Genomic DNA, 26136 nt, shown 5'->3' with positions numbered 1-26136 from the left:
GGGGGGGGGAGTGGGGCGGGGCTTGCCATTTCGGCTGCGCGACAGCGCGAGTGGCCAATGCGGAGTTCACGTTCCCCCCCCCACCCTCCTGGGACCGAGCCGGCGAAGCCTACGGGCCGGGGGGGGGAGGCGGGGCCGGCGGGAGGGGTGGGGCTTGAGGGCGCGCGCGTGTGTCGGTGCTGCGCCCGCCCCTCCCTCCGCCTCCCCTCCCCGTCCGGCGGCTGAGGCGCGCTCGAGACCCAGCGCCGGGCAGAGCGCGAGGCGGCGGGCGAGCGCGAGGACCGGAGGAGGAGGAGGGAGGGGGAGCGAGGCGCCCCCCGGTCCCGTTACCGGCTCCCGTTACCGGCTCCCGTTACCGGGCGGCGCGTCCCGTCCTGTCCCGTCCCGCGGGAGGGCTGAGGAGCGGGGAGCCGAGCCTGTGCGCGGGGGGGGGCCATGGGGGTCCCGCGGCGGGAGCAGCCGGAGCGCGGGCAGCAGCGGCACCAGGTGAGGAGCGGCGCCGGCCGCCGCGTCCGTGCCCCGCGGCTGGGGGGGGGATGACGGTCGGTGTGCCCGGGGGATTCCTTTCCCTCCCGGGAAGGGCTGGGGGCGGTTTGGGGACGGGGCTGCGTGGGGACGGACCCGTCTCCCCTCAGGTGCCGCTGGGAGGGAGCCTCGGCTGCCCCGCGCCCCGCGGCAGGACGGAGGGCTGAGGCGGCGGGCGGAGGGGGGAGCGGCGAGGAGCCGCGGTTCCCCCTCTTCCCCCCCAGCACCCCGCTCCCCCCGGAGCCGGGTGGCTCGCTCCCGCACCGTCGCCTGCATAAAGCAGCGCGGGGATCTGCTGCGCCGGGGACGGCGGGGGCGGCAGGACGGGACCACCTGCCGGAGGCGGGGGGTGGGGGTGAGGGGGTGACGCGTTGCTGCCGGCTCTCGGACATCGCCGGGGCATCGCCGCTTGGCGGCGGGGGCCGCCGGGCGTTTTGTGGGGGGAGCGGAGGGGACGATCCTGAGGCGGGGACGCGTTCGGTGGTCCCGCTCTGCAGCCCCGCTGTCCGGTGCGTTGAGGGACCGGCCCGGCCGCTGCTCTCCCCCCTCGGCGGAGCTGCGGGGCCGGGCGAGCCGCGGAGTGGCGGCCTTGGCGTGGAGGCGGCTCCGGGAAGTTGGCGGGTTTCGGATGCGGCCGTTCGCCTTGGGATGGAGGGTCCGGGGGGGGGGCGAGCTCGGTGCTTGGCGCTGGGGTGTTTGAACGCGTCGGGGGTTTGAGCGTTTGCTTTCAGCCTGGCTTTCCTGGAGGAAGCGGGGTGTTCGTTTCGGTGATGGAGAAGAGGTGCAAAGTTGGAGGGAATTGCACATGTGAATTCTCCCGAGCTCTTTTGTGCGCAGCTCCCACTTCTGGAAGGTAACGCTAGATGGCTTTCTCCCACCAGAGATCCAGCCGGGAAGGGGAGCGGGGGATCTGGCTCTGCAGCCTGGCTCTTTCGGCCTTGGTCGGTTTTTCTCCTTCGCATGCACAGGAAACTGCCTCCTTCATCAGTTCTGCACCGATCAGACCAGAGCAGAGTTTGAAGTTTGCTTGCTAGCTGACAGAATAAATTGTTTCAGTCAGCTCGTCTTGCTGCTTACGGACGTTATTTTATATATGTGCTACCAGTATCTACAGGACATTTGTTCAGCTGGAAGATAGCTCTGCAAAATATTTAGGTTGCTTTAAGGGAAGGCAGCTGCATAAGAAGGGATGTTTGACAACAGGGAAATACTCCCACGATAATTCAGTCTCAGTAACTATTTAGTTTGATGGACTTATTTTTAAAAAGGGCCATAGTGCATTAATACTGTTTGTTCAGCTATTTTTTTTCACAGATTCTGTGCCTAACTATTTTAGACTGAAGCGTTTTTGAGTTGGTTTCAGAAACAGCCTCCTGGATGTAGGAATGCCTAGGCCTGATGCCTTGTTAATCTGTTTCTTGTGTTTTTCCAAAACTGTGCCTGTTGTCAGTGGAGTGCATTATTTGCCCCCCATTCGCTCTGAAATACTTCAATCTTAAAGCTGATCTTTGAAATATCTTCTATTATTAATGCAAAAACATTTGAATCTTTAAGAGCTGTAATGCATTATGGATGCTTAAACATCACCTAGGCTCCACAACAGTTGATTTATAATTTATGTAGCATTCATATAAAGCTGGATTTGAGCGAGGTCTCTGCATGTATTGTCTGGGGTTTGCATGCCCGGGGGGTACCTTACCAGGTCGCGCAGCACTCGGATATAACGAGAGGCAGTACGTACTTGTAAGGATGCCAAACTGTTTTGCCGATTGCACTGGATCAATTAAAGATCATGTTGTTCATATATGCTGAGAGTACAGTGTGAAACCGAGAACTAAACACAACCTCAACTCTTTGTAGCCGGGCTTACCGTGCAAAGTAGAGTCTTTTTAAAGGTTTCTGTTCTATTTTCCTGAAAGAAAGACAGTGTGGTCTTTTTGTATAGAGATTTACTGACATGCCATTACTCAAGTGCATTGTGAAATACTCTTGCAAATGAAGGGTGTCAAATGAGGAACTGAGCAAAGCAGTGGCTAAACAGGCAAAACCATCCATTTCTTCTGCTGTTTGACCTTACAAGGGAACCGAGGCAGTTCATTTTTCCACTTCCAGCTTCGTGTTGGGCAGAGGAGTCAGGCATTGCACCTAAGCTTTTTACGTGCAGATCAGCAGTTCGAAAGGCAGGGGAAAGTAAGTATTTTCTCCTTGCCTTGGCTGGAATTAAGATTATATTTAGATGGCTGGTTGTTCAGTTATTTTCAGCAGGTTCGTATGTTTTACCGATGAGTGCTCTAGTTTGGTAATATTGAGTGAGAAGTGCTGTGTTGTTATGAAAATGTAAGATAAGTTGCAGATTGTGGAAAGAGGGTGGGGCGCTGGGTTATCTAGTTTCTCACGTTAGTCATCCAAGATTACCAACGGTAGCTGTACTGACAGCTCGAAATGAAATCATGGATTGACGAATGCTCTTTTTCCATGCAATTTTTGCACTGCAATTTAAAATGCTTTGCAATTTTAAAATGTTTGGGCAAGCTGGGTTGTGAACAGTGAAGTAAAGAGGAGATGGCTGTTCATTTTATGTATTGCAATATTGAACTTATAGTGTAAATTTTTGATACGTTAGGTAGCAAAATTTATATCCGATTCTTTAAAACATTACATCTTGCAAAGTTAAGACAGACTTCAGTTTATCTCTTTATTTCTAAGGGGATTTTCATCCTCTTACGCATCTGAACAGTTTAGGAAGTTTAGGGTAGGGGTGCTCCTCAGTCTTTCTACCCTGTTGTTTCTGCATTATTTTGGGGAAATCTAATTATTTTGAATTATTTTGGGGAAATACTGTGAGGACTGTCTACCAAATCTGAGAATCCAATAAGAAGAATTCATGAGGACTGTTATGACTACAGAATTTGTATTTAGTTGTTTGAAAAATATGTTTCACATTACTATTTTTAGAATTAGGGGAAAAAAAAGGAAATTTTTTTCATGTAGGTTGCATTAAGAATAACATTAATTCCTCATCACATTCAGTGATGGTGCTGTGTGACTGGTTAGATTTTTAAGAATTGCTAAGACTTCACATGAATAGCCATCTTATTTTTTTTTAATCTATTGTGAAAGAGCAAACTTAATGTTAAACGTCTGATTTGTCCTGACAGAAGTAAATGAGAGAGACCCTGCCTTCCTTTGTATTAAAGCACTGACCCCAGATTTAAAGCCGTTTTCAGGCATAATTGAATGAACTGAAGATTGAGAAGGGTAATTATAATTGGTGATACTCTTATTGTTTTTAGCTAGAGACAGGACTGCAGTAGGCAGAAATGTCATGGTGCAAAATAATCACAATAGTTCTTGCTAGAAGATGTGTAGACTGTTGTTTGGATCATGAAAGCGTAATTACATCAGCAGTTAGCTATTCATGATTTATAAGACTATTCTTCTGGTTTTCTGGAATTTCTTAAATAGTGAGAAGTTCATACATAATTAAAGGTTTTAAAAAATGTCTTGAATCCTTACGGAGATAATCTTCTGAACACTTAATAAATGTAAGCATCTGCTGTTGCATCTTTTTGGATCTGGAAGCAAACAGCTTTATTGGATCTGATGCTTGTAAAACATTTTTAAGAATAGTGGATGTTTGAAATGAAGTAGGCATTTGTTGTAGTTGGTGTTTACTGGGGATTCTGTGTTCCTTAAGGAAATGGCCTGTACTCACTCTTCCCCCCTCTCCTTTTGGAGAAGTTGAGAGATGTCATGTGGAAAGGTGCCATAGCTGTTTTGGAAGCCAGGGAATCTAGCAGGAGGCTGGAGGAGGGGTAGTGCCAGGAGGCTGGAAGGTGGCAGCAGCCGAAGTTGTCCCGACTTCCCCTGCCCCTCAGCAGCTCCAGTGAAATTCTGAGCACAGGACTTGGAGTCTTGCCATTGACTTTGAGTCTTTTCTTACATAATGTCTTCATTTATTGTCCTGGATCCTGCAAAGTGACATGTCCAGCCCTGCAGACATTTGTGTAATCCCTCTATATTATTTGCTGTTCCTTCCTTCGTCCCCCGAATTCTCACTGACACAGTGGCAGTGGACTGTGATAATGCCTGCCTGCTACATCATCTTTTAGTTAGGCTTTTGAATTGTAGGTATTTCATAGTGTGACTTTTGAGACTTTTAAGTTATATGAAAATGATTTGATAGGTTTTATGTTAGAGGACACAGAATGAGATACAAAGCTCTCATACAACTCAACAATTTGCCCTTCCATTTCCCTTTTGGTTCAGCAACTTTTATTTTAAGCCTGATACAATCTGTGGTGAAATTATAGAGCTATTTTACAGATTACATAAACAACAGATTACACTACTTAATAAAATGTGTTTATAAGGAAAGATACTCTGAGAACAGTAGAGGTTCTGTTTCAGGTGGATTCAAATGGAATAAAATGTGTTTTTAAAACCTAGCATATGCTTTTGAACATCTTCATAGCATTTTTCTGGTGACTTTTTGTTGGTTTTGTTTTGCACACTGGTTTGTTCCACATACACAAGTGGGAAAGGAGATTCTGGGCCACCTTGTATTTCATGGTGGATTTTCACATTCACTTCAGTCAAACTGGATAAATTGTGAAATGAGGTGAGAATGAAATGGCAGTTAAGGTGAGTAAGGACAGAATAAAGCTTTCTATAGGTGTTATCAATGCACGTGCTGTTAAAATACTTTTGCTGTTTTTTTTCCTTTCACATGAGGGAGTAAAAAGGAATCCTGCAATTAATGCGTAGTTAGCAACACTGTCACTGCAAAAGCAGTTCTGTCTGCTATATTTAATGGAGCAGGCATTTGTGAAAGATACAAAGTTTCAGTCTGTGTGGCTTTGTTTGGGTTTTTTTTTTTCCTTTGTTTATTTTTTTTCTTCACCTGAAAGTTACAAATTAGTTAATCACACTCTTCTCTGGTTGTTTTCATTTGTGGCTTTCTGCTCAAAACAGATTGTTTCCTACTTTAGATACCTAAAGTACATTCAAGGAAAAGAGCACTTCTAAGTATTTTTCTAGCCTCTCGGCACTGAAAATGAACACCTGACGTGTTTTAGCATGAAATCTCATTGCAGTATTGGTGTGACACAAAGTGGAAAAGAAGTGGTGGGGGGGAAGTGTGGCTGTGTATATGCATACGTTCTCAGGCATAATGTGCGTATCGTCTGTAGTGTGTGGGCAAGCAGACATATTTTGCAGTGCTGGTCTTGCTTATTGCAGTGGCCAGCTGCTCCTGAAGGACTGGGAGCAGTTTACGGTGATCGGGTTATCCTTGCTGTTCTGCTGTAGTAAAATAAGCCTTGGTTTTGCTTTGTAAGGTTGTCAGGACAACAGCTTATTATCATTGTTCCTAGTGCTTTTTCTCTAGAGCAATGGAGGGAGCTGTTTCAAAGAGAGTGGCTGCCTTGCCACGCCAGGCTGCAGGATTGCCAGCTGTGATTTGGGTTCAGGAGGATGCTCTGGGTTTGTCATGTAAAAATTCTAATTGATGATGAATGCAAACCCAGTGTGAGAATAATTTTGTTCATTGGACTAATGGAAAACAACCCATTCTATTTACAAACCCATGGCCTATTTTCTCTGCAGTATTGTCATTGCTCCTCTGTTCTCTTCCATCTGAGGCTCAGGAAAAAAATATTTGATGTTCGACAGTATGGAACCTATGATATGAGTTGAGTCAAGGTAAGAATTAGTTTAAGGCTATGTTACATCAGCGTGCTCCAGTCTGACACTGGAGCTAACAAGTGAAGCCACTGGGGATTTGTGTTAGGTTTAGTTTGTCATGTCTTTGACAAAAAGATCGCATGAAGTTAGTGTTCAGTGATAAGCTCTACAGTAATTGTTTTAGTGTTGTCATTTTGAAGAGCTGCTTTTCTTGTTACACGGTAAATGAGAAAAAGAATGCGTGTTACTACATACAGGAAACTAAATGACGAAAAAGGTGCTTCTCTGCATGTGGTCATTGTATGCAACTGAAATTGCGTTTAGATTGTTGGCGTGTTCAGGGGTGGGAGACTTGTCGGGATGTTCAGCAGGGACAATTATATGAAGAAAGCTTTCAAATAACTGAGGAAATTTTTTTCATTTTATAAAATATGCTAACACATGGGACTTATTGTGGCACTTCTGTAGCTTCCTTTATATTGTTGGTATAAAGATAGCCCTTAGTTTGATCTTCAAATTCTTTGATCTGGGTTGAGCAGTCAATTAAGTGATGACCAGGGAGTTCAAATCCTTCATCGAAACAGTAACCTTCTATTTCAAATTCAGACAACTGGAACAACAGTCCATTCACAGAGCAATTTGGCAGAGATACACAGGCATCTACATTGAGTTGTAGAAGCTGGCTGACAGAATTAGAAGCTATTGGGATAAACCTGTCAATGCTCAAGATGTTTTCTGCTTTATCTGGCTGCCAGTTTTTTGAGATGAGGCAGGTACTCCAGAGGTGGTTGTCCTCCCTCTCTCAGATTGTCTGCTACTTGCCGCCCTCTCCCCCAACAACTCCCCTAGTATATTTGTACAACTCTTTGAATCACACAGCCTTGTTTGTATAGGAAACCATTTCCAAATTTTTTTTTTTTTTGAAGGTGGTGAGACAAGGTGGGGTAAATATGGTGATTGGTGTAATCCGTAACAGTGTGAAAACAGGTTTGCTCCTTTCCATTTCTTTTCAAATGTAGAATTTGACCAGTTTGCTACAAGAAGGAAACAGGACAGATGAGATGATCTGAATCGGTCAAGAGCTGTATGGGTGGGTGCTCAGAGTGCTACACTGAAAGACCCTGGCTATCAAATATAAATTGAGCTCCAGCAATGTTTTCTATATGAGATGAGGTTTCTACTGTTAGAGCAGAGGGTTTTCTGGGATTCTGAGCTTTTGGTGGCCTCTTACCCTCGACCCTGGAAATAATTATTTTTGGTGGAGATTTCTAAGTGGAGGGCAAGCAGTACTTCACTAGTTTGCAAGATTCTCAGATTTGATAATTTTACTAATGTCAGTGTTTCTCTCACACTTGGGATACTTTGTGCTTTTTCTCTGTAGTTATGTAACTTTTAAAATGAAGTTTCTGTGAGCATAATTACCCTTGAAGCTTCATCTTTTCTATCACATTTTGCTGAGTCAAACAGACTCAAAAAATCTTGAGGCGGAGGGAGGTGTTGCACTGTGTAATTGCGTAAGGCTTGTTTCCTTAGATAACAACTTTCCTTAGAAAATAAAAAATATTTTAAAAATAGCTCCCCATTTTTTTCATCATACTGATCTGCAGCAAATGGATACTGCATTCTGTAAAGTACTTTGGTTTTACGTTGAATGTTGCTGCTGAATTTTTTTAGGTATTGTTAAATATATAAGATTATATTAATACTATCAAAGTATAGAGTGTACCTTTGTGCCTGGTAATGTGCAGACAAATTATTTATTTGTATTCACAAATAGTTAATTGAATATCTGCCTTGCTTTGTGCCTACGAAAATACTGTGGCTGAGTGTTAAAATAGAATATTTACATATATCCATAGTAATAATAATTTCTGCTGGGAAAATAGATGCTTAACGGTAATGTTTTTCTTATGTAGACTGTACCTAACAGTGTCAATGTTCCTGTTCACTCATTTCACAACATTCGGTATGCCTGTAGGTCAGAGGTGTTTAAAGTTGCAAGCTAGAGATTCTCATGAACCACTTTCTCTTCCGTACCTGCTATCTCAACCACATCTCTCAGTACAATTGTGTGAGTTCTTTGTGGCAGCTACAGGAATCACTGCGGGGAGAACCAATAATAAGAGACATCTAAAATATGTTAGATAGTCCTTTCTGTTTTATGGATAAACATATTTTTATTTAGTCCCATGTTTTTTTCCTTAATAGGAAGAAATCTAGTGCAATTGTTTTGTTTCTTTTGGGGGGGAAGTTTTGTGTTTTGGGGGGTTTTTTGTATTTTTGTTTTTCTAAGCAGTAATTAAAATGGCCTTGTGTGAAGTCCCTGAGTATCTTTTATATGCTTATCAATAGGCATGGGACCTTTCTGTACACTGCTGAAACTGTAAATGCCATCAGATTAGATTTAATATTGCTTATGGCAGTTTGCCCATCATCTACCTTGAGTTTATCCAGGCTTTTAGCATGGTTTTCACAGCATCTGTATAACCAAGTTGCAGTGTCATGGTTTGGATGGGAGGACTAGCTGGATTGTCCGGCTCAAAACATAGCAGTTAATAGTTTGTATTCCACCTGGAGACCAGTTGCAAGTGGAGTACTGTACTGGGACCTATCCTGTCCAATACCTTGATCAATGACCTGCAGGAAGAGGTGAAGTGTGTCTAAATCAAATTTGCCATAGATGAGATGTTCCAGGACAGCGCCCTGCGGTTTAGAGAGGCTGGTGGAATGGACCAAAATGAACCTCGTGACATTTGACAAGGATAAATGCACATTCTTCCGCCTTGCAGCAGTGCAGGGTGAGGACTGACTGCCTGGGAAGCAGCTCTGCTGAAAGGGACCCGCACGTTCTGACAGACGTGAGCCAGCATGTCAGCCTGCGCTCAGAGAGTGAAAAATGCTAGCAGCATACTAGGCTTTATGAACAGGAGCATAGCCAGTGGACTGCTGGTATCCAGCATTCCTTAGACCACCACCCTGGATGTACACCAACCAGTCTTGGTTCCCCAGATACATGGGAAACATTGAGTAAACTGAAGCAGGTCTAGTGGAGAGCCAGCAACATGAGAGGCTTGGAGCGCATAAGAAGAGGGTGAGAGAACTGGGCTTGCATAGCCTGGGCATCAGAAACCTCAGGGGATACTTAATAGCTGCCTCATAAGGTGATACCCAGGAGTTTATTAAGAAGACAGAGCCAGACCCTTTACAGAGGTACATGGCAGGAGGAAAAGGGACAGTGGCCATAATCTACAATAGGTGAGGTTCTGATTTGGCACTAGGAAACAAAAATCACCCTGAGGATGCTGAGGAATTGGAACAGGTAGTGCAGGCAAGTCGTGAAATCTACGTCCTTTCCAGTTTTTAACACCAGACTGGCCAAAGCCCTAAGCAAGTTGGTCTGAATTCAGTGCTTTGAGCAGGAGGCTGGGTTAGGGAATGTTATATCGGGGATTATACATAGGATATATGGTTACATAGGATATGAATAAGGCGAGGAGTATAGTCAAGACCCCAAATTTTAGAAAATCCAACTTCCATCTCTTCAAAGAGTTAGTCAGAAGGACCCCCTGAGAGGCGGTCCTCGGGGACAGGGGAGCAGAACAGAGCTGGCAGATCTTGAAGTGTGCTTTCCATAGAGCGCAAGAGCTCTCAGTCCCCAGGCGTAAGAAATCGGGCAAGGAAAGAAAAAGACCAGCATTGCGGAGTTGAGAGCTGCTGCTCAAACTAGAGAGCAAAAGGAAACTCCACGGACAGTGGAAGCAGGGACAGGTATCCTGGGAAGAGTATGGGGATGCTGCCCGGTTGTGTGGGGAGGTGGTCAGGAGGGGCAGGGTGTGGCTGGAGCTGAACTTGGCAAAGGATGCTGAGAAAAACAAGAAGGGCTTCTACAGGTATGTCAACTAGAAAAGGAAGGTTAAGGAAAGCTCAACATGAGCCAGCAGTGTGCGCTGGAAGTCCAGCAGGCCACCCGTGCCCTGGGCTGCATCCCCAGCAGTGTGGGCACAGGGCGAGGGAGGGGATTCTGCCCCTCTGCCCCGCTCTGCTGAGACCCCCCCGGGAGTCCTGCGTCCAGCTCTGGAGCCCCCAGCACAGGACAGAGCTGGAGCTGTGGGAGCGGGGCCAGAGGAGGCCCCAGCGATGATCCGAGGGCTGGAACCCCTCTGCTGGGAGGAAAGGCTGGGAGAGCTGGGGCTGTTCAGCCTGGAGAAGAGAAGGCTGTGGGGAGACCTTAGAGCAGCTGCCAGTGCCTGGAGGGGCTGCGAGAGAGCTGGAGAGGTTTACAAGGGCCTGTAAGGGTAGGACAAGGAGTAAAGGCTTTAAACTAAGGGAGGGGAGGTTTAGACTGGATATAAGGAAGACGTTTTTTACCGTGAGGGTGGTGAGGCCCTGGCCCAGGTTACCCAGAGAGGTGATCGATGCCCCATCCCTGGAAACACTCAAGGCCAGGTTGGACGGGGCTCTGAGCAGCCTGACCCAGGTGAAGATGTCCCTGCTCACTGCAGGGGGTTGGGCTGGATGGCCTCTGAAGGTCCCTCCCAACCCAAAGCACTCCACGATTCGATGTTCTGTGTGCCTTCCAGTGTGAATTAACCTATGAAGTATCACGACTTTTTTTACCATAGTTGGTCTTATAATTGAGAATTTAGTTGATATTCCAGTGTGCTGTGTTTCTGCTTTATTATAGTACAGAATATTTGTACTAAATATTTCTGAATTGTGATATTCGGAAGACTTTTTACAAGACTAAGAAATAGAGTAGTATGTACTCATATTATATATTCTTTGTTTAAACCAGTTGACAAGAATTCCCAAATAAATTATTGGCGGTTAAATATTTTAGAACTATAGTACTTAGCGAAAGAATATAAGCACTTAAAGAAAATTACTTCCTTTCAGGTTTGGCTTCAGCTATACTTTGCTCACCTTGTCACTGAATTCTAAAACATGATTAGCAATACTAGGATTTGAATGTGTGAACTTCTGTGGAGCTATTCAGTTGGATCTCTTCCAAAAGATTGTTTTACTGTTAAAGAGCAGGACATGTGAGTTTGAAGTTGGCCCTCGGCCAGTCGAACCTACATTTGTATTTAGTTCTTTTGCTCTGACTACTAATTTTAGTACTGTGAAACTTTTGATAATCTACGCTAGAGTTATCCATGTGGCTGGGGGGGGGGGGAAAGTTGTGATTTGTCAAATTATTTAAAAATCCAAATTAAAGTGGTTCAGTTCTGAGAACAGCTGCTGTTTGTACCGTTTTATATTCAATCTTTACCACTTAGCCTCATTAACTATAAATGAGCCAGGAGAACCTCAGAAGATTGAGATGATTCCTGTTCTTGCTCATCCAACTTCATTCTATTTGTACTTTCAAGTATTTCTATGTTTACAAAGCATGAACCAGGCCTTCAGATCCCTGTTTTGGTTTTTATAATACATTTTATTAAGTGTGTAAAAATCCAGGGTTTTGTACAACATTCAGCTTCAGTATGAAAGAGTTTGTAAATGCATGCTGATTTAAGCATAGCAAACAGGAAAGGGAATAGAAAGAATTTTCTTTAGGGTGAGATTCCTTAAAGTTGAAATAACCCTGATAGATAGTGCTTGTCAGTTGGCAGAGAGGGTGAGACTTGGCTTCTGAAGGTATTTTGCTGAAGGTGGAAGGATCTGGAGAAGCTCAGTCTGATGTCCTTTTCAGTCATAATTTCAACAAAAGGAGCTAAAACATTAATTTTATAGAAAACTACATTGTTGATCTCTTTGGTAAATCAGCTGCACTCAATTTTGATTTACTGATGGGCTGCTGCTGTTTTGGTGGTGTTTTGTTTTCTCCCATCGCATACTTGCAGTGGAAGGCTGTTCAGGGACTCTTTTTACTGAGGACTAGAATTTTCTGCTAACCCGTATGTGGAGCGCATGCTGAGCTTGCAGCCGATTTGTTTGATTTTACCAATATCCTTGTTCCTCTTGTACAATGTGGTGGCTGGGGAACAGTCTGGACTTGTTCTGTTTGTGTGGTTTTGCTATGGCTAGTAAGAATTTAAGCAGCATTCTACAGAGTCTTGTCTGTCGCAAATAAAATGGCATTAAAGCTTTGTCTCTACTGGAAATATTGTGCACTTGTATTTTCACGTTGAGTACAATGTCATGGTTATTCTCTTTCTGATGTTTTCTGCTCATGAGCTACAAGACCGATCGAAACTTTATCTTGTAGCTCTTGAGGGAGTGACTCCAAACATAAAATAAAAGTGCAAAGTTTTTCCTCAAAACTTACTTTGTTCTTTCTTGGGTGTATTTTTTACTTTACTTGGCAGTGCCAGTGCTTCTCAACTTTGTGTTGTATTTGGATTTCATTAGTAACTTCCACTTTATGTCAAGGTCGTCATTGAAAAAATGAGATAAGACTGATTCCAAGATTGACCTTAGGCTTCATCTAATAAACTGGTTTACGTTTTTTGGGGGGAAAATGTGTAGTGTCTTTACTTGTTCTGTTTGCAGTATGGTGCTGTATCAGATAGATACTTTCTTAAGTCCAGGTTGTACCAACAGCATTTTTTTTTGTATACCATTGATGAGCTGATCTAGGAAAACTGTCTGCTGTGTAGAGCTGCAGCTCCTGAGCCAGCCTCTCCTTGATGCTTGTGGGAACCCAGCTGAAGCAGTAACTCTTGCTGAGTTCCTAAATAGGTCAAGTATGGGTTATGTACCAAGCAGGGACAGTATAGTAATTTAAAATACAGTGGTAGCAGTATGGGAAGCTGCCTCACCTCAACAATAGTTGTCGAAAGCAATCCATGAAAAGCAGGCTTCCAAAATCAGCATGGAATTGTTATGACTTCAAAAAGATTTGACTTGACCAGTTATTGTTTATCTAAAACATTCCTCCAGCTTTGACATGAATATAGATACGTTCCAAATTAGTGCCCTGCTATTAGGATTTTGATGCAAAATAGTACCTTAAGTGCCAAATGGTGTCCCAGTGTGTGGCTTTGGTTAGTGCAAGAATGGGGTTCTTCATATGCAGGGTAGCTGCCAATGTTGTATAGGTCTCAAGAATGTTTATGGTATCTGACATTGAACCTTCAGAAAATGGCAGTAATCCTGATTTCTTATCATGTATTTTGCAGACTAGTCATTTTGCTTCACCTTTGCTGAACCTAATTCTAGCTGCTGATATCAGAATCAGTAGCTGTCTCCATCTGATGTGTGCTCTCAAACCTTTACCTAAAAACTTTAAAAAAAAAAAAAAAAAAAAAAAAGGCAGCTTGAAAGCTCTTGCTCACTTTGCAGTGATCTGCTTCCCACGTGTGAAAGTAGGTTGGAATATGAAACACAGTAACTGGTACTTGGTAAAGGATATAAAGCAATGCTGTCAAACTGGAAAGCCAGAAGGCAAACTATGGGTTTCTACTTAATCTGCCCAGTTTTTGATGGGTGTCAGGTTTAGTCCCAGGGTGTGTTTCACCTGAACGTGTAAACAGTCTGCCTAGAACTTTCATAGCTGTGAAATGTGAGCATCCTTCCTCTAAACTTCGTACTTTCATGCAGGCCAACTGATCTTTTGATTTTTATCAAGGCTGGCGCAATTGTTAACAGAATATACAGGACAAAGCAGACCTTCTTGGAACCTAATGTCAAACCAAGTTCTGCAGCTGGCCAGCTCACAAATGAGACAGAGTAGGGTTGCTGCTTTCTGTAAGTAAATGCGTCTTGTAAAACCTTCAGAACTAAATAATTCCAAGCAAGCCCATAAAATTCTAGAGACATATGGAAAAATGTAAATTATGATGAAAAATATATTACAGAGAGTAATGAGGTTTTTTTTTCCTTGTAAGGCTTTTCGACTCTGATTCTTAAATCAGTTACTCATGATTTCCATTCATTGGTAGGTTTAAAAACTCTGTTCATTGGCATTTTATTTTCAGAGCAGGACTAAGCTTTTGAATTTAATCTCCTGATCTTCCCACTTACCAATATTTCTTTTGCACAGTGGAGCAGTTACAGAGAATGTCAATTATATTCCTTTGTAATGAAATGAACCCAAATAAAATGTTGACCTTGGCATAAACTGCATTTGTAATTCTGAATGTTACACAGTGTGACTGAGTAATTGAGAAATGAAAGTTAAAACCAGCATGACTGAAGGTGACATGCTTTACAAAAACTTCAGATGAATATGTGAGAAGAAAGCAAAAGGAAACAAAGTTTACAGGGTAAACACTTATTTCTAAGTATTCAGAGAGTCAGTTTTTTCTGTAACTTGTTGTGACTTGAACAGGATTATAAAAAGTATTGTGTCTTTGTTTTGGCCAGCTCACTAAAATTGAGTTGAATAATCTGAGATATGATTACTCAATGGGAAGGGTACTTAGACAGAACAAAGCAAACAAAATCCACCAAGAAACCCACACTACCAAGGAAATGTGATTGAGAACTGTTTTACTGGAGGCTTAAAAATATTACATCAGCAGCACCTACTTTTAAGGTTCAGCTTGAGGTGGAAAAAGTATGTATCCCTTGGACTGTCCCTTTATCTGTCGTCCGTTTTCTTCTCATGAAGGCAGTACGGCTGTCATTTAAATTCTTAATGGAAAGATCACAGATTACTATCTTGTAATGTTTACTCTTGTCAGTGTTTCATTTTTATAGCTTTTGCTTGCTGTTATAGTTTGACTCTCAGATCTGATCACATACCAGTGTTTTGGTTACTTACACGAAAATAAACACACAGCTTCCTGTATTTGCTTTGTATTTTTCTTACCTATGGTAAGCTATTCTGTTTTCTTGTATTGGTTATCCTGGTCTTCACCAGTAACTTTTTTTTTCTCTGTGTTCGTGATTATAACCCCCCTGTTGTGTGATATAACTCCATCTCCAGCCATGAGGGTCAAGGTTCGGAACAAGGTTCCTCTGAATTTGCATTTCTTACTACCACATCAGGAAAGTGTAGTGTTATGTTGTCTATAACCTGTTGTCTTCTTTCATCTGTTACTTATATGAAGAAAAAACAAATCCATCAGGCAGTCTTGCCTGTGTTTGTCTAAACATGGAGGTAAAAATAAAATTGTAGAGAAGCCAAGGATTTGAGCCCTTTGGAAATACAGGTTGTGCTAAGAGAGGCTTTCATGCTAATTGTTCAGCATCTCAGAGCAATTCATGCTCTGTTACTGGAACTTCAGTAGCGTGGCACCGCATTGCCCGAGGACGAATGACCAAAGTGGCAGCAGAAGCCTTGATATTGGTGAAGGTCAGTCACATAAGTTTATTGCTCCAGGAGGGTCAAAATCAAATACTCAAGAGCAACTGAAAATGGTGTATTTTCATCCCCATCAACATAGTTGTGTAGTCATGGATAACGATGTGATTCGGATCTCGCTTTTAGTTTGGGCTCTGAAACTTGGGCTGGGGCGAGAAAAGAGCTCCTGTCCCAGTCCTGGGTACAGCTGGACATCATTAGGTGCTGTGTTGAGGGTGTGGTTTGTGACACCGCGACTCCTTGGCTGTGTGGCACTTCTCGAAACAAATCGATGAACTTTGTAGACTAATGGTCTGGTATAGCAAATCCTGTATTTGTAATGCAGCAGGAAAAATGTGTACGTGACAGTAATGATCTCATTTCAGAGTTAAATACAATAATTTCCTTTCACATTTTAGATTTTCTTAACAGAAAAAGCCTGTGACAACTTAAAACCAAATAAACCAGAACATCTTACATGTTCTGTTTTAAATGGAAATGATGGGTGAGACGTGTCATATATAGGAAAAAAATAATGTACTCAATCCCTTGTGCAGTACCAGTAACCCTGTAAACTGTTACCATGTTTGTAATCTCATTTTCTCACATAAAGCATATTTTACTTTAGCCATGAATTGCTATTACTTCCAACAGTGTCTTTTTGTGTCATTGACTTTTTCTGCCTGTATGACGTTAGAATTTTTACATTTGTAAAGGAGATCAGAGTACTTCAAAATCTTCATGAAAAAAGACACACTGGTAAAGAAGGTAGGATAGTTTAGTGAGAAGTTTTATGTTTGGTGATGATTTGTGTTTTGTGGGGGCTTTTTGTGTGTGAACAATGAGAAGACAAAGTAATCATCAAACAGTTTATACGCTGTGATAAAATTCTATTGTCAAAGTCCTGTTTCCACAATGCTTTGAAACTCCCACAGTATGAAGTAAAAAGGATAAACCTTTTGTTTAAGAACAGGAAGAGTCATTTCAGTTGAACTTGTTTTTTTTTACATTGTAATTTTCTTCTATGCTTCATGCTACTGAATAAAGTAAGAGCACAAATGGCAAGGTGACTGACGGGAAGGCTGTTCAGACAATTTATTTGTTTTTAAATTCACAGAGCAGAAGGGCATAAGAGTGGGAGACTATCCTGCAAGTGGGAGACTATATGCTGCAAATATTAATTGTTATGGTAATAATGAAAAAAAAAAATCTTCAAATAGAAATGATCTATTTTTTCCTTGGCACGTAGAGGAGGTAGAGAGAGGCTGAGACAGTAAGCGAAGAATGAGGAAAGGTGGAGAACACTTGAGTACAAGGTGTGGGGTTGTAGTGTGTCCTTCTGTTCAGCCATGGATAACTTTTAAGGAAATAGCTGTCGGTCACAGCTACTCTTTCCATTCATTCCCCAGGAAGCTCTTTTCTTCACCTCTTCTTTGAAGTGGGAATTTTGGCACCCACATGCTTTGTCTTGCTTTCAAATTGTTTTGTTTAACCATAATGCTCTGGCTTTTGGTTTTGCTGCTCCTCTCACCCCAAAAACCTGATAATTTTAAGACAGTTCAGATCATAATGGGGTTACTGACTTGGGACTGAACTGATAGAAGCTACTCTTCTGTGCCTTTTGGAGAGAGGATGTTAGGGAATCATGGATATACGACAATAAAATTGTAAGTAATTGCCAGTAGCCCAGCTGATTTATAGCAATAATATAAAAATTCTCATAGTTGACCTGACCACAGTAAAACCTTGCAGTTATGAGATGTTATGAAACCTAAAACCTGAGCTTCTAATAAATCGTTTATGGCTTTCAACCTTTTTGGCAATAAATTAAAAAAATAATCTGTTCAGAATGTGTTTTTTTTTTTTCTTAAACTGTAATAACATCATTTCTACCCTAGTGCTTTTCTCCTCCCACATACAGTCTTTGTTTCTTTCTACAGTAAAACTTCTCATGCCCCTAACTCATGCTCTGTCTGTCTCCCACACCCTTCTACTGACTTGCCATCACCCACTTGCGGAACAAAAACCCCACTTCTCTGCTTTGTTTAGAGAGCGCAGGCCAGTGGTACGACAGCATCACTCAGGTAAGCCCTGGGTGCTGTGCTGTGCCCGGCGGGGCACGGTGTGCTGTTGGCCTCTCCGGAGGCTGTGCGTGTCTCCTGGTGAGAGCGAGCTGACTGTCAGCTCCTGTGCCCAGGTTTGCGTCCTCCCTCCTGCCGTCAGGGTCCACGTTAACCGCTCCCAAGAGGACAGGCTCCCAGCCCCTCAGCGGCCAACACCACAGGCTGCCCCTGGACTGCTGGCAAATTAGGGAAATCCTTTTTCCAGCTATGTGCTTTATGGGACGTGATGAGTGAGTAAGAGATCTCGGAGTAGAGTGAGGGTTTTGGCTGTTTTGTTTTAAAATTCTTTCTCCTGCAATAGCGTGTCCTTTCAATAAAGGAGTAGATGGTAGCATGTTTTTTCTGAATTCACAGAGAATGTTCTGTCCTTTCAAGCTAGTTAGACTTGAAATGATTTTCTGTCTCATCAGTTAGAGGAAATAAAAACACTGCAAGAAGTTCCGAAGATCAGAAAGTCTGTATGTAGTTCACATATGGGTGTATGGGGTTTTTTGTCTGTTTGTTTAATGGATTTTGAATGCCCAAGTGCTTTTCAGGATACAAATCTTGGCCTTTTTTTGTTCTTTTTTTTTTTCTATTTGATACCCATAGGATTAGCACCCTTTATCAAATGGATGAAATATTAAAATAAACAGTCTGATGCTCAGGTATGGTGGTGAAGAAAGCCTCTTGAGCTCTGTATGTCATCAATATTTTGAATAATTTCACCAAAGGGTTTTGTCTCCTGTAGAATCAGGGGTTTATTTTGTTTCTTTTTTTTCCCTTGTTATAACATCTTGCTGGGTACGTACAGTTAGTATGTGTACTCTGGAGGTTAAGTGTAAGTTTAATGACAGCCCTGGTATCCTTGACAGAGATTCCTTGTTCCTCCACTTTTCTTTTTTCCTCTCTCCTATGTGACTACCATAGCCACTGGCATGTATTAATAATATTTTTATAATCAAAGATGAGCAATACAGACTGTTAGCACATGGAGAAGCTAAGTTAATAAAGATGCTATTAACTTATTAGAAGAGTTGATAATACTCATGTTTAAGAGGTAATAGGCTGTAAGGTTATGTCTTGTGGGAAGTTACTATATTAAAAACAGTTTCTCTCCACAAACTACTGGGCTGCAGAATAGGTCTCTTACTTGTTTAGCTCTCCATATTCATATACAGTGTATAAAAAGAGGATATTTGTTGCCTTGAAGGTGCTCTTAAATAGAGGGAGAGTGAGAAGACCAAGCGAACTGAAACACATATGGAATATGAAAATACTTGTTAATAATACCCTCCGTATATACAAAGTGCTCTCAATTCTCTCAAATTTTCAGTTAGATTAAAAGAATTGTTCATCTGAAAAAAAAATCACTTAGTTTCATTTTTAGATATTAAGCACTGTATCAGATGAGTTTAGATGAGTTTAGATAGTGGTTTTTTTCTTGTATCAAAAGAATCACCTTCAGCTCTTTCCTAGCTGTTCTTTGAGTACAGATGGGAGTGCAGATCTATATTTTGTGATCGTTGATATTTTGAGTAGAATATTTGAGAACTTGGACTCTATATTAAGTAAACCTCAAGCTTGCTTTGTGTGTCTTGCCATAATTTTTTTTCCAAGATGACTTTTCCATTATTATATTGGGAGCAGTTTATGACAAAATGATGTCCTGTTTGTGTTGGAGTTCACAAGTGAGTAACTAGTCTGAATGGCCTAGCCTTTTGGCCTTGAGAGAACAGAAAAGATGCGTCTGAAACTTAATGCTCTCTTTTGTGATTGAGTGATAGATGAGAAAAATGAAAAACTTGCAAAGTGAGCCTCTTTTTGTACAGAGCTGTCACTGCTCAGCTTAGCTGATACGGACTCTTTTCAGCTGTCGCTTTCAGTACAAAAGAGACGAAGCCTGTGCCCGAACTTACTCCTTCTATCCAAGTCTGATTTTTATCTAAAGCCAAGTCTGATGCCTGCAAGGTTATCGACCATTTGCCCTATCAGAGTGGCAATATCTAGAATCCTGACTTTTCTGTGTTTTGCAAGTTTATTTTCAGTTTTTAAAGTATCTTTGTTTCAATAATCAACACTAAATACTATTTTTCTCCTGTGGTGGGGGATAAAAAAATGTCAAACACAAATATTCTGCTCTCTTCATACTCCAAAATATGTCAGATGGTCTTTTAAGTTCTTTTTTTCTTTTCGTCTATATGTCTTAGAATTATTTTCATGTTAACATACTTTTATTTTCAGCAAAAAGCATCAGTGTACCTATTCTGTTCTTAAAGAGTATAAGCTGCCTAAAAATCCTATAGCTGATAATCATGACTGAAACAAGAAATACTAATCGCTTTGTGAGAAGGGGAAAGAAGTGCTGGGTGAAATTCAGGATATTTGTGATAGCTGCAAAGTGTGTATATTGCAATTGTACAGTGGTCTCAAGAATTTTTTTCAGTGCTGCTCCATCTTGTGTGCTGTTTTCATGTCAAGTCAGTCTCAACGTTCTAGCTAAGTGGTAGGAATTTCTTGGGTAGAGCCTTCTGCTAAAAAGAAATAAAATACAACAGTAATGCTCTTGGGTTGGAGCAGGGAAGTCTTTGCCAGGCAGGAGAGGGGTGAGGGAATGGGGTGTTTGTGTGTGCGTGCCTGTGCGCACGTCTGATACGGAGAAAGAGAACTTAACTGTGAGTGACTGCTTCATTGTCTGTTCCATGCAGGCAAAAGAAGCAAAACGCGCTCAGGTCTGAAATAGAGCACTGGTTCTTTTTTGTTCTTTTGGTGAACTCGGTTTTATAAGTCACCAGAAAGAGACAGTTTATGGTTGGTCTGCAATGTTTATGATTTAATTTTTTTTTTTTTCCTTGATTGCTAGGTATCTGTTCCTGGTGGAAACGCTATACTACTTGACTGCTGGTTTTCGTTACTCTTTCATCCTTTTGCAGTTTTTAGAATGGGATATACTGTAGGTAGCATCCTTAATGAGTATAAGTAGTTATACAAGTGCATTATTGAGATGAAACTGTGTGGTGGCATATACAGTTTCAAAATGCCTTGTAAATCAGTTAGTATTTTACTCCAACCTTCTTCCTAGTAGCAACTGAAGCTTTGTAATAGAAGGATTTGTCTTGGTTTGGTTTTGATTCAGTGGTTGAGATAAAGAATGTGTTTCTAGAACTTTGGCAGCCTTGAAAGTTTATTCCAGGTCAGGTTAAATTCCTCTTAGTTGCTGAATGTTTTTAAAAAGACCAAAAGGCTGTGTTCACAACAGCAGTGAAGATCAAGGTACGGAATGAGTGAGGGAGACTTAGGGCAGAAGATGCAGCATGGCACGGTGCCAGCACTACTGAGCTCTGCTCAACCTGCGCTAGCGAGCAGAATGCGCGGAGGTGCAGAGCCTTGCTGTCTTTCTCAAATAAGATAGGATTATCTGTAAAATGTTTGGGTATAAAAGATGGCAAGCAACCTGACGTCTTTTTAAGTCCCGCTGGAGGTACACAACACTCTTTAATTTGCATTCTCTCCTATGCTTGGACTAGGAGCATGAACCTTCAGTTGAAGCTGTTATAACTAACGTTTGGGAAAAAAAGTACAACTCATGACTTAAAAAACACACATTGAGTGAATGAGTTGTTCTCTTTCTATAAATGTAGTAATTTGCATTTTGCTTCACAGAAAACTTATTCGAATATATAGAACTATATTATCCTAGTGTGGACTCCTAATTTTATGTTTACATTTATTTTGAAACTCTTAAATATGTCTAAAACCTGCATACTGTTGTGTTATTTAGAAGTAGGTTAGGTCATATCTGAATCATGTTCAACTCTGGTAAATCTTAACTGGTGGAGTTTTAAATTGAGATTGTAATCACTTTTGTGACGCTGTTTTTATTTCTGTGATGCGTGCTGATGTGTAAACTGTGTGCAAAAATTTGAGGAATGAATTTGCCTCTTGGCCAGCTTCCCCCCCCCCCATAGGTGACCATTACTCCTGTTTCACAGATACTGAGTAGCTGTAACTGCTCCACAGTTAAGGACCTTTATGTAAGTTCAGCAGCAGATGGCCTCTTTAAATACACAAACTCAGTGACTACTGTACTGAAGACGGAAAGAAAATTACTGTACATGGCACATGGTGCAGTGAAACTGTTATCCCTGCTAATTATTCAGTGATTTAGATGTGTTGCATTTTTCTTCTTTTCCCCAGACAGTAAAGTCTATAAAAGTCCATGACAAACACTGCTTTCACATATTTCTAGTACAGCAAACAAACCTTGTTCTTAGTAATTTTTTGTTTTACAGGAGGTAGGCGATTATCTGTGCATTTCCTCATCTCTCTTCTTGTGCATTAGTGCCTTTGGGATGCTGCTAGTTTGATTGGCAGGCTGGCAGATTTAGGCATGTCTGAAATACAGACGGCGTGCTTTTCAGAACCACACAAACTATGCCATGTTTGAAGTAAGTTATTGAAGCTTCATCTGCAAGAATAATGGATTTAAGAATTTGAACTGAAAGTTTTGTACAATCGAAATTCTGTGTTTTCTTCTTAAGTAGGAGATAAAAAAAAATCTGTCAGACATAAATGGAAAAGGAATAAAAATTAGGCAATCCTGACCAGAAACCAAGTTTTGGTTTAAAGTTTCTTCACTGACTAGACTTCTGTTTTGCCACTTGGTAAAGAACAAAGGGGTGGGAAATGGCAGTAGAGGTGGTAATTGTGATTGCCTGTATTAAAAATGCTTGTGAATGAGCCTTCTATGCCTCTCTGTCAGGGAGATGGGGGGGTGAAAAGGAACAAAAAAACCCCAAACAAAACTGACAACTTTCTCTGCCTTCCAACAGGTAATATCAGTTATTTATTTAGTAACAGTTCACAGAAGCACTGGATGAGTGAAAGAGTGGTGAGCAAATTTCTATTTTTTTGGTCAGGCAAACAGAACACACCCTAGACTGTAGTGTAAGTATGTAAATATTGGGCACTATTTGCAACGGGAATCAAAAATGTAGTAAAAATATTTCCTAGTCAAAGTAATTGAAGAAGAATGCATTTATAATTTTGTAAAGTATGTGAAGATCTATTATCTCACTCCGACCTCCAAAAAATGTTTATTCAGATCAAAATCATTATATAAAATTACACTTCCATGGGCTTCAAATTTTTTTTAATATGACAGCTACCATATCCTAAAACATCTAGTGTTACATCCTTGATAAAAGGTATTATTTCCCAGGTTCACTTAATGGGTGAAATCGTAGTGGTTTTGGTCTTTCTTTGATTTTGGTGAAACTAGAATCAACATGTATCCAAAATCTGTCACCAAATCGTGTTGATCTCTGGATATGGATTAAACGGTATTTGGGATGCTGAAAGTTTTGGGCTACTTCTAAGTCAGTCCCTCTGGACCTGAAAGAGGAATAGTGTTCTCGTTAAAGTATGTTATAGCGTACTTCTCAGCTGAGATGATAGGTGAGATCTCGGTACTCCTCAAAAGGATCACCATTAATCCTTTATTTTCTATTGTGTATTTACCTTCTATATTCCTCTTTGATTTCCATTGTGTGTGTGTTTAATCTGGTTTATTCCACTCTACTATCACACCATGTAATTGAGTGTTGACTATAAAAAGCAGTGGTAGTAAATTGAGACTCATATTCTTGGAATGAATTTGATGACCAATTATGCTATTTTTTTCTCTGATATTTGAAGGGAAATGGGAGACATGCAAATGCAATTCTGGGCATTGTCAGTCTTTTCAATGTTGTTTCAGAGTTAAGGTTGAAAGAGGCCTGTACAGAATTTTGAACAGGATTTGCAATCAAATGCGTGAGTTCAGTGTGGTGAGAAGCGCTAAGAGGTTAGAATTGTGTTGAATGAAGAAACGATCAAAATAAGTTCCAAATTTGGCAAACTAGTTTCTTGAAATTACTGGATATTTCAATAGGAGAGCTAGATGATATGGTAAAGATCTTGATTTGTTTTAAATACCCAGTTTTGTTCCCCACAGTTCAATAGGGATGTTGAGGAACTGGGGAGCACCAGTGAGATGGCTGGAAGCCCACTGCTCGGAGCAAATGATCTGCTGGGAGAGGCTGGCAGAGCTCGGCTTGTTCGCTCTGACGAAGCAGCAGCTATTGGGTGACCTGAGAGTGTCCCACAGCTGCTTGAATGGTAGTTACAAAAATCGTAGTGGTGAATCTTTCTCAGTGGCACCAGATTGGCCACAAACTATGATACGGTATGTTCAGGTTAGACATGAGGAAGAACGCTGCTGGGAGGCCAGTACAGCCCTGGAACAGGCTGCCTGGAGAAACTGTTGAATCTTCCGTCTTTGGAGGGCTTGAAGACTCAGCACCACAAAGTCATGCCTGACCTTTTCTAGTGTTGATGACAGTCGTGCTCTGAGCAGAAGGTTGGACTGCATGACTTCCAGAAGTCTGTCTCAGCCACTCCAGGATGTAAACTGATGAGGTTTTGGTTCATCCTCTATCCCCTTTCTCTTATTACCCCATTCTAAAGTGAGTGTGGCTCATGTGTTTATCTGAAAAAGCAAACAACACTGTCTAAAGGCATATCCTACACTCAGTAAGGCATTCGCAAATGGTATTCACAAAACTCTACTCTTGTTTTTGAGAGAAAATAGTATTTAAAAAAAAATCTGCTCTGCTGATAGCACTTCAAAACCATCCTACTTTTTACTCTTGAAGAAAACGCATGATAAAGAAATGTTACAGGCTTTTCATGGTACTTAAAATCTTGCTTTCTGCTTGAAAAAATAACAAAAAGTATGTTTTTCACCCCCGACAGAAGTTAATGACAAATAAAATATTAAGCAGACCTATGGGGAAAAAAACCCTCCTCTTATTTCTGTGAATAGTGTTCGCAACACTGTAATCTAGTTAAGTTTATTTCACACTTGTTTTATGACCTGTAAATAATTTTTGTATCATTGCTGCTTTTACGTAGTTTCTCTAAGTCGGTTACCTCATTCTGCTTGTCTTTAATTGGAAATTGTCAGGTATTACCTCATCCCCTAGCTGATTTCCTTTTTTTTAATCCACTTTTCCGTGGAGATCATCAATGATTTCTGTCTTGTTTAGTAACTTGAGTCACCAGCCTGGAACTGATCGTTATCGTTAATATTTGCGGCATTCACACTTTCGCAGGGTTTCCTGGTTTTGTGTTTCGGCACTATCAGAAGCACTGCAGATGTCTTACTGCTGTACCCTGAAGATGGAGGGAAGTTAAGAGCCCCTGTCTCTTTCGTTGTGGGGTGTGGTACTCAACTTTGCTGTGGTTATACCAAGCCACTCACATTTAAGCTGTTTGCCTCTTCATTTCTGTGATGAAGTCTGGCTCAGTACAAAGTGAAAAACTGTGAATGTGAGGACTAAACTCTGAGCTGTTCCTGGCAGTGAACAGCAAAGCAGCCAAGACGGAATAGATGTGAAAGCAGCTATTCTATCTACTCTGTTACCTAGTGTATTTTCTATAATTTGTGGTCCAAGCATGATATTTCGTAGTGCCAGAACTGATACTATTTTATGCTCTCTTTGTGGTCTTGGTTATTACCTGCTTTTCCTGTGTGGTCAAAATGAGGTGTTGCAAAGGGAGAAAAAAAAATGCCTGGAGCTGAACATTGTTTCATAGAAGAAAGATAAAAAAAGGTGAGAATGAAGATGGCGTTCACATTTGTACCTGAATGGCAGTGTGTGAAGTGGCATGCTGAAAATATAAATGATGACGATTTAGCTCTTTATTACTTTTTATTAAAAATAATTACATTTGTAATTAAATGCCAATTTATTGCAGGTAAAAAGACATCCAGTGAAATGATGGGTGATGTGGGGTGTTCTGTACCTTTCTGACAAGATGATTTTGTTACAATGCACAAACCCTTTCCCAATTGAAAAGGCAGTTCCAAAGGTAGAGCTTCTCTCTAGCTTACATTTTCTGGTTTTGTAATGAATAATATTCTTTACTCGATTTGATATTCAATATATGATAGAACTCTTCCACGTCAAAGCAGGACTAGTTGAGTTTTTCATATTCAGGATAAAGGTATAGTTACAGAATCACAGAATGTTCGGGGTTGGAAGGGACCTCTGTGGGTCATCTAGTCCAACCCTCCTGCCAAAGCAGGGTCACCTACAGTAGGCTGTAGAGGACCTTGTCCAGGCGGGTCTTGAATATCTCCAGAGAAGGAGGCTCCACAACCTCCCTGGGCAGCTTGGTCCAGTGCTCCGTCACCCTCAGAGGGAAGAAATTCTTCCTCGTGTTCAGCTGGAACTTCCTCTGCTTCAGTTTGTGCCCATTGCCCCTTGTCCTGTCGCTGGGCACCACTGAAAAGAGCTTGGCCCCGTCCTCCTGACACCCACCCTTCAGATATTTGTAAGTATATATTAGGTCCCCTCGCAGCCTTCTCTTCTCCAGGCTGAACAAGCCCAGCTCCCTCAGCCTTTCCTCATAGGAGAGATGCTCCAGTCCCCTCATCATCCTTGTAGCCCTCCGCTGGACTCTCTCCAGTAGCTCTTCATCTTTCTGATGAACATTCGTGTGTATATAGGAAAATTATGATGGCCTAAAGATAGACCTGTTTACACT

The 26136-nt window shown here is 41.7% G+C and overlaps 1 protein-coding gene across 7 annotated transcripts in view; it reads left to right on the top strand.

Moving 5' to 3' along the window:
• Positions 1 to 308: 308 nt before the first annotated feature.
• Positions 309 to 26136, top strand: part of SIPA1L2 (signal induced proliferation associated 1 like 2) — a 147589-nt gene continuing 121761 nt past the window's right edge. For 6 of the 7 annotated variants that reach the window (XM_075412202.1, XM_075412187.1, XM_075412220.1 and 3 more), the window contains exon 1: positions 309 to 486. The gene's annotated coding sequence lies outside the window, so the exon portion shown is untranslated. Of the gene's footprint in view, positions 487 to 1435; positions 1467 to 26136 lie in introns of those variants that run through there. The other variant, XM_075412186.1, reaches the window with a different exon arrangement.

Source organism: Opisthocomus hoazin, chromosome 2, assembly GCF_030867145.1.
Source record: "Opisthocomus hoazin isolate bOpiHoa1 chromosome 2, bOpiHoa1.hap1, whole genome shotgun sequence".
Taxonomy (NCBI): domain Eukaryota; kingdom Metazoa; phylum Chordata; class Aves; order Opisthocomiformes; family Opisthocomidae; genus Opisthocomus; species Opisthocomus hoazin.
Note: the sequence above shows the minus strand (reverse complement) of the source record. Positions and strands in the feature narration are given on the sequence as shown.